The sequence below is a fragment of the Nothoprocta perdicaria genome, unplaced genomic scaffold (genome assembly GCF_003342845.1).
Source record: "Nothoprocta perdicaria isolate Ctin4 unplaced genomic scaffold, notPer1 scaffold_15, whole genome shotgun sequence".
Lineage (NCBI taxonomy): Eukaryota > Metazoa > Chordata > Aves > Tinamiformes > Tinamidae > Nothoprocta > Nothoprocta perdicaria.
Window position 1 is genome coordinate 7,865,026 of NW_020454649.1, and position 8,487 is coordinate 7,873,512.

Sequence of the window (8,487 nt, forward strand, 5' to 3'; positions counted from 1 at the left end):
GTCTATCTGCTTTGTGCTGCCCTGTGTTTCACTGAAGGCAAACAACTGTACAGTGCATTAATCAAAACAACGAAGTTTATCAGACACCTCCCAAATTTCAGAGCAACTGTAATCACAGTTGCCATGAAGAACTATTAACTTTGCAGTGTCCACAGAGAAGTGTACAGAAAATACTATCCCCCTACATAAAACCATCACGAGTAGCTTGCAATAGAAGTGGAAAAACCTCTCCCATGTTCTCACCCAAACCTATAAACATCACTAAATTGTTACCAATTGATCAGTAACTTTTTATAACTAAAAAGTAGTAAGAAGTTGTTGGGTTTTTTTGTTTTGTTTTGTTTTATTGTCATCCTTCCCTCCACCTTGTCTCTTCTCTCTCACTCCCAACTTTCTTACCTGGAAGCTACAAAAAAGATATAGTGATGTATCTTCTGGCCTCTACTTCTGAACCTTGATACTTATGTACGACTACAAAAGGGAACAATAAAATAAGGCGCAGAAGGCACTTCCCACAATGAAGCAGCATCTCATAATGACATAAAGTAAACAGCTTAAATTGCACAAATTCTTGTTAAAACTGTGATTATGAAGATTCTAGGTAAGCTCCAGTTTTCAAACTGCTCTTAAGATAATCAGTGTCCTTGCTGAGATAACACAAGGTACTGTTATCCCATGTGTAAAATCAATGTGATCTTCCTAGTATGGAGATAACTCTTCTCTGTCTTGATAAAAGTCAGCCTGTGCTTTGTAAGCTGTTAAAATGATGTGTGAAATAATAATTGAAAATAGCAATATTAGCTTCATATGAAAGGCTGACTATAGCAGAATCTTTTTTTTTTTTCTTTCTCTTAATAAATGCCCTGCAGAAAAGGGAATTTATGGGAACTCTGCTTTTGAGTCTAACCCAAAGAAATGAAGTATGGTGAAACACAAGAGCATGTGCCCGTTGTAAGAAAGCTTTCATTGAGATAGGCAAAATTTCACATTATTTTCTTACCATCTTATAAACAGATAATAAACAGAATAGACAGAATAATAAACAGAAACTTGTGTACCATGGATGGCTCAAACTCACAGCGCACTTATCATCTGGTATTTATTTTCATGATACAGCAAGTCTGATTTTTTCACAGAGGTGTACACTCCATCTCTAAGGATGGAAAAGACACTTCATTCTAATATATAGCTGAGCTCAAAGACAAATATAACACCCAAACTTCATAGAGAACCCTTATGGAGTATAAAAAAATTATTCAAAACATGGGATAAATTAGAGAGGAAAGAACAAGCTAAAATGAAACACCCTTTCTCCCCCTCCCAACTTCACAATTTTTATATTTCTAGTTATTAGATGACATAAAAGCAGACGTAATTTCAGAGCACAACCTTGCATTTTTACTGACCTTTTTTTTTTCTGAAACATTCTGGTTCAGTAGAAATAGCATAATAGAATTTATTTCTTGTGCTAGTCTAGATACCATTGCCTGAGTGACTTTAAATTGCTTTCGAATGAACTAGAAAGCTCAAGTTAATTGAACATGAGGAATCACATAGCAAATTATCTTAGCACTAACGGTACAGAAGAAAAAGCTTGATTAGTAAACCCTGCTGGATACTTGCAGTATGAGAAGTTGAGAGATGCCAGACTAAAGAGAGGTGAAGATCAATAGTTCTTTAATCAGTGCTGGATTACAGCAGGATTTAGTCTGCTGAAACTGGCTGGGATGGATAAATTCCCCATGGAGATTAATTACCATAAAGTGTGGACACAAAGAGAGGAGTGTGGTTATCTGTGTGACAACTCTTAAGTGGCAAGAAGAGACCAGAGGGTGTGCAGAGCTATTGCCTGCCTGCATCTCGGCTGATGACCAGCAACTTCCTCATCAAATTCACAGCATCTCCCCTTGTTCCTTCCGAAAAACTGCTTTGAGGCCCATATATTTCTACAAGCCCAAAGCTTGTAAAGTGAAAAACAGGGAAGATTTCAGAATGGTTTGAGAACTTTGTTTATAAGCTCATGGATTGATATAGCTTTCGGTTAATAAAAATTGTGTATTATGGAGGTTGAAGTGCCAATGTGTATGGTAAATGAATAAGAGCTTTACTTGGAAAGATTTTGATTCACAGCACCCCTTTAAGCCAAAAGGTGGTCAGCTCTGGGGCTCTGAGCATTGGGACAATGCACGTAATCCATTACTACATGCATACGTACAATTTCCACTGCAGCCTCTGGTGCTAAAAGTTAGCATTATGACAGACTAATGCATAATGCACTAGTATTATAAACTGAGGCACTAAGCACGACAGAAATCATGGGGTGCTTCCTGCGTGCAAAAAGGGGAATTAGAAACAAGTCATGAATTGAAATTACTGTGATTTTGAACTACATGGCATTTATTAAAATAAAGGACAAAGCTAACTGCATAGCTTGTCCACATTTAACTCTCTGCCAGCCAGAAGGAAAGACATCCAGTTGGTCCCCCCGTCTTTATTTTAGGCTTACTTTCTGTCTTTTGTTGTTAAAGTAATGTAGAGAATCCATCATATATTACATTTGCTGGACATAATCTGATGAGCGTATTTGTTCAGTTACCAGGAATTGTTTCAAGAGACCTCAGAATTAAACTGTGTTCAGATTGTAGTAACTTCTCGGTAATTTTTTGTACAAAATATTCAAAAAAAAAAAAAACCCTCTGAATTCTGCTCCCATGCCATCCTACTTGTGCTGTTCCATTTTCAATGACTGCAAATTCAGCAACTTTAAGAAGATCTTCTGTGTTTTATCTCTGGATTTTATCAGATGTTAACCATCATGTTTATATAGTAAATCAGAAAAGGTAATTTATTGCAGAAAAAAGAGAAGTTTAATACACATATGATATAAATTACAAAAAAAAGTTCTAATTATTAAAAAATCACCTGCCCAGAATACCCAAATTAATTGAAGGCAGAGTCTTGGTGAAGCAAATAAAGTCTTTTGCAGACCATCTCCGATTTAAAGCAGGTCATAAAAATAATCCAGGCCTTGTCCCAGCTCCCAGATGGATATCCCAGTGCCCAATTCTTTTGCAAGCTCTAAGCGCAGCTGGATGGACTAGGACGAAGACAAACAAAGCAACCACTTTTAATGAGAGACATTAGACATTCCCTGCTGCCATTTCTTTACATCATTATCAGGCTTTTAAAAAATAATTATCCTCAAATCAGATGCTCAAAAGTAATACCTCTGTTTCAAATATTCTGTTTATTGAGCAGTCATTCAGTGAAAAGCAGTTAATTGCACTAGTTAATTCACTGACCTAGTACATAATGGCTATCTAAACAGATGATATATCACAGAAATAAATCAGATTTATGAACTATGCAAAGGACCACTCTAATTTAAGCTATCATTTTGCAACATATAGAAATTTCAGCTCTTTATAGAAGTTTCCCACGGGTAAAATCACTGAAGACAATTAAAACAACTTGTCAAATACCATCAAGGTCTCTTACCTAGATTGCCTTCTCTCAGGACAGAGTCATAATTTTCACATCAAAGATTCATTTTAAAGAGTTTCTGGGAGATTAACATTGAAAAATATCCTTATCTGTGCTACAAGCATTGATTTACATGTTTACAACAGAAATAACGTTACAATTTACATTCTGCACTTCTCACAGTTCAGATATTCAAAATATCTTTGAACCTCCTATTTTCATGCTGTCATACTTTGTAGTATGAGAGTACTTTGTGTGGTACTGAGATGTCTGAACTGCTATCAGCACAAGGGTGCTCTGAAAGCTCATTTCCATAGGATGTAGAATCAAGTGTCAAGATGTCATTAACAGCTGTGCTGGGCCTGGAGTTCTTAACTGCTTTTAATTAATCCTGAACAAGTCTGTTCCGAGCAGACAACCTACCATTGATGACAGCATTTAAAAGGGGAAGAAACACATTTGTGAGGGGAAAATAAAACAATATTCAGTGTTCAACTGACCAACTCAATGCAAGCAATTTGCTTTGCTCTAGCATACAGATCTCGTAAAATATTTCATTTTAAAATTAATGGAATTGGAAGGAAATTCAGCTTTTCTATTTACAAAATTTACCAACACCACAGTTGAGTATATATTATTATTATTAGATTTATTTTTTAAAAAACACTAAGGAACAAATATTATTTAATTAGTTTACTTAATTAACCCAGCTAGTGCTGATAATAAACTGGTGAAACCATTCAACGTGATCAAAGGGCATGTGGCCTGGCATATTCAGAACAATTGATCTTTTCTCTCTTGTATTGATGCTTTTCAATCCCCCAGGAATGAAACCAGCAAGAATATAGTTAGGCGCAGTAATTAATAGCCCATATATGTTAGTATATCCACTGATATCAGATTAGTGAGGAAAGTAGCTTCATCCAAATGAAATTTAGAGGGATATTTGCATTTAGGAAAAGGGAAATTTTGATAATTTCACACTAGTTTAACCATAAAAGATCTCTGCTCTCTCTAAACATGATATACTTTCATTACAGAAATTGTTTCTCTTCAATATTAAAAGCCACCAGAGGCTTAAGATACTGCCTTTAGGTTAATATAAGGAAATTTAAGAGAGCTTCCTAGCAAGGCTGAAAGGACCATTGTATCACACATCCTGGCATATTGCAGATTATTGCGAGGACCAAAATCATATGCCCCACCAGAGGTTTATAATAAGGCCAAACATTTCAGTTTTCAAAACCTTAAAGAATGTTCTCTGAAAAAAAACAGGGTGATTCAGGGCTACAGTATGAAAAATGACCCTCCTACAGAGGAATGCAAAAACTCCCTCAGGCTTCCAGTCAACATGTTAAGAGGGAAATTTTCTTCCATGTCTCTTCTCTGAGAATCAGATGTCTGTGCACACCTAAACTAGGCACTCGAATGGATCCTCTCAGAACACTGGTTCATCCATAAGTGTATTCTCTCTAAACATGCCTAAGCTTCAGTGATGCCCCCAAACCCAATCATGCATTAGACAGAAAAACTAAGCTTGTCATACAGGCAAGCAGCTGAAGTCTTGAATCATAATAAGTATGTTAGTGTGAACTTCTTTTACAAAAGCACAATCCTCTGCACAGCATTTTGCAACGTATTTCAATAACCCAACAAATGTCAAGGAAACAACTTTTTCCTATTGTCTGAGCAGAAGAAGGGGTCCCTACCTTCAACGTTGGATAGAAGACAGCATGTTTTCCTCCTTTATTTCTGCAAAGCACAAAAATTAAATGATCACAATCACAGGTTAGGTAGATTTCCGTAAGATTCGTAGCTTATGTTAGAGTTCAAAGGTAGTTTTATTCCTTCCCATAAATAGGAAACAAAGGTAGACAATGCTGGAGAAAACTACTGATTTTATTCTGAAAGAGCTACTACTATTAAAAATAAGACATACTGGTACATTCAGCAGAAGGGACTTACTATGTCTATATCAAAGACAGAGAATACTTACTATTTGGTAACTGGTATATCTGAGATTTCTTACCTAGTAGTCATTCTGAGATGGACTCTGGCTCCAGTATCAGACACTTTCACCATCAGTGTCCACTGGGTGCATACTTGCACTCTAGTCATAAGCTTCTAGTTACAGGGGGTGAAGCCAAAATCATCTCTGCTTCTCGTCTTTTTCTACTGCAGGTAAAAACTTCTATTCCTGCCCCTGCTCTACTGAAGATACAAACACACAAATACGAAGTGGAAAGGAAAAGAAGGCAAGTAGGGGAAGTTACACCTGCACAAGGTGTCTGAGAAATATGCAGCCTTAGAACTGTCCTACAGGTATTTGCTCTAGGAATATTTGTCAGAAAGGTTTCCAGGATGATTTCTCCTGACTTCAGTGAACTTTGATGACACTAGCAGGACTAGCGCTAGAAAGTTACACAGAAGACTAAGTACCACCAGAGATCTGTTTTGAGGAGTGTTTGTGCAAAAACTGCATCATGTCATATTCAAGCCGCAGAAACAGAAAAGAAAAACAGCTCTGGTTATCTAGGGAAATTCCTTGAAAGGTTTCAGGATAAGGCCGTTCAAAACATCTAAGAAGTGGCACACTCTCCTCAGCTTCTTAACAGCTAACACAAAGTACTGAAAAGTAATTGTTGATTAGCACAAAATCCCAAATTTCTACAGGCATAACATTCCATCCGAGAAAGAACTAGTCATAACAAGCTACATGTTAAATAGGGGGAATACAATTATTAGTTAGTAGTAAGGAAGACAGCTTTTAAGGGAAGCGAAAAGGCTGATAGCTAAAATAGATGTTCCTACAGGGTATAAACTCAAAAAGCACCTTTTTTGAGAGAGGGGTGGTTTGATATTAGATGCAAGTAAATGCACTGAGATAGCCTGTTGTCGTGTAACATTATTTATAAAACTCTCATATCAGAGGACAATTGTACCTTCTAAAGGCACATCTGAAAAGGATAAAAATGTTTGGGTGTCAGGTGCAAACTGGCAAAGATTTTCCCAAATTCCAGCAATTAGCATCTTTTATGTTAAACTAAATGCTGCTAGTATATAAGGCAAAGATAAGGCAAGCTACCCTAAGCATGAATCCTTTTGCTGTATTTTTAACTACTAGTAAAGAGACGTCAGGAAACATGTAGTCCCACAGCACCACTTCACCACTTAGGGCAGGAAGAAATGCAGAGTGCATGAACACATCAAGCAGATACTGCTGGTAAAAAATTGCTTAATTTAACGCCCACTGTTAAGTGGAAAGTGCACAGGGCCAAGCACTCAGAGGCAACAGCTTTCTACAGCTCTTTCGAATGGCAGCCTTTGGTTGAGTACTACATGAAAAGCTTTAGTTGTGCTTTGCTTAAAGATTTTGAATTTTATTACTTGGCAACTGCAACCATGCAAGACTTTCAGGTGAGATGCTTCACTTGTGAAACATACTTCAGGCCTGGCTGCCACTGACATTCAATGCAACACAGAAGTGGTGACTGGAGACAAGATCACTCACGTAGTCCTCTTCTGCAGCCAGCTGCCCCACTGCAGACCCGCTGAGCTGCAGGGCTGCCGCCAGGCACAACCCACCAAATGACATTTAGACTCATTTTCAGATCCAGTATATTTCATGCACCAAAGCCTCTTCCGGAAAGTCCACAAATAAGAATTTCCAAAGATTGCCTTTCAAAGGCCAACAATGCAGTACTGACAGGTCTTCACTTTCCTGCATGTTCAGGTTGCAAGGAAACATTTAGGAAATATGTTTGAGGAGCGAATCCCAGATGCTGGCCATTCAAATACTGTGCCCTTTGATTCACTTTTCTGAGTGCAAGCTTTCATCCATTGGCCACTGTGCCTCCAGTCAGATTTTTCATTGAAGATCAGTGAAACAACACTTCCAATTTATTCCTTTTTAGTCAAGACAAATACTTTATAGATTTTTGACAGACAAAATAATTTCAAAACAGGATACCAAAGAACTCAAAATGAAAGAACAGTTCTTCTACGCAATTATTAGAAAAATAAATACTGCCAGCATACACGTAAACAATTTTTCCTGAGAAGGAATATACACAGCTGAGAAGTCTAAAAGCCCAGAGAAAAACTGCAAATTGAGAACACTATGGAAAATTATATTTAAGATATAAAGGTGGTTCAAGTTTTAAGCTTGTTTTTTTTTTAAGTTTAAAAGTATGTTACCAAAATGAGATGGCACACAAGGATAGTGAACAGTTACAGAGGCTTGATAAGCATTTGTTGCTTACTTAAAATATGTTGAAGTTGGAATTTGCTTATCCTTAGGAAGCCTACTGACATTTCATTATGAGAAAGATGGGTCAGAGAAAACTACTACTCTTTGTCTTCAGGCTCCTTCTAAAGAAACCATTTCTAGGCTTTTTAATTACTCCACCTGAATGTCCCTTGATATCACTGCTATTACCTTTTTCTATAGTTCATTTGACTTGGTATGAGTTTGTTCCCTGGTCAGCCTGCTCACCAGGAGTTCTAAAACCAGGCTCTCATTCCACAATCTCCTATAAGAACTAGTTTTGGTTAGGCTGCTGCCCACAGTACAAACTTCAAATTTTTAAGACACACTCTGCAGATTTAAGATGAGCTAGCAAGCTAACTGGTAATTCATTGCATACTGGACTATGCCTGTGAATATTTGCAGGAAAGTACGTAAATAGCTTTAACTTACTTTTTGTATTCGAAGTAGTGTTCAGCAATTTGCTCATCCCAGATAACTTTTGGTTTGTGCTCCTTTAAGGTTTCAATGTACCTACAAATTAAAAACATAGATATGCAATTAATTTCTTTGCTAAAAGTAGCTACAGAATTAAATAACAGATTTCTGAAAAAGTAATTTTACGCTGTTTTGATGTTGAACATTTTATTGAAAATATCCTCTAGCTAACAATTAAATATATCAAGTACAAATAATTTTCTCAGTCACTTTTGTATTTTGCCATATTTGCATTTTTAGACTCTCTGAAGCAGTGAAAA

The 8,487-nt window shown here is 36.8% G+C and overlaps 1 long non-coding RNA gene across 1 annotated transcript; it reads right to left on the reverse strand.

Moving 5' to 3' along the window:
* Positions 1 to 1,249: 1,249 nt before the first annotated feature.
* On the reverse strand, positions 1,250 to 8,261 carry LOC112943590. The gene is made up of 3 exons (XR_003248626.1): positions 8,183 to 8,261; positions 5,193 to 5,235; positions 1,250 to 3,097 (listed from the first exon to the last, which is right to left on the reverse strand). It is a non-coding gene; the product is annotated as an uncharacterized LOC112943590 (long non-coding RNA).
* Positions 8,262 to 8,487: the final 226 nt, after the last annotated feature.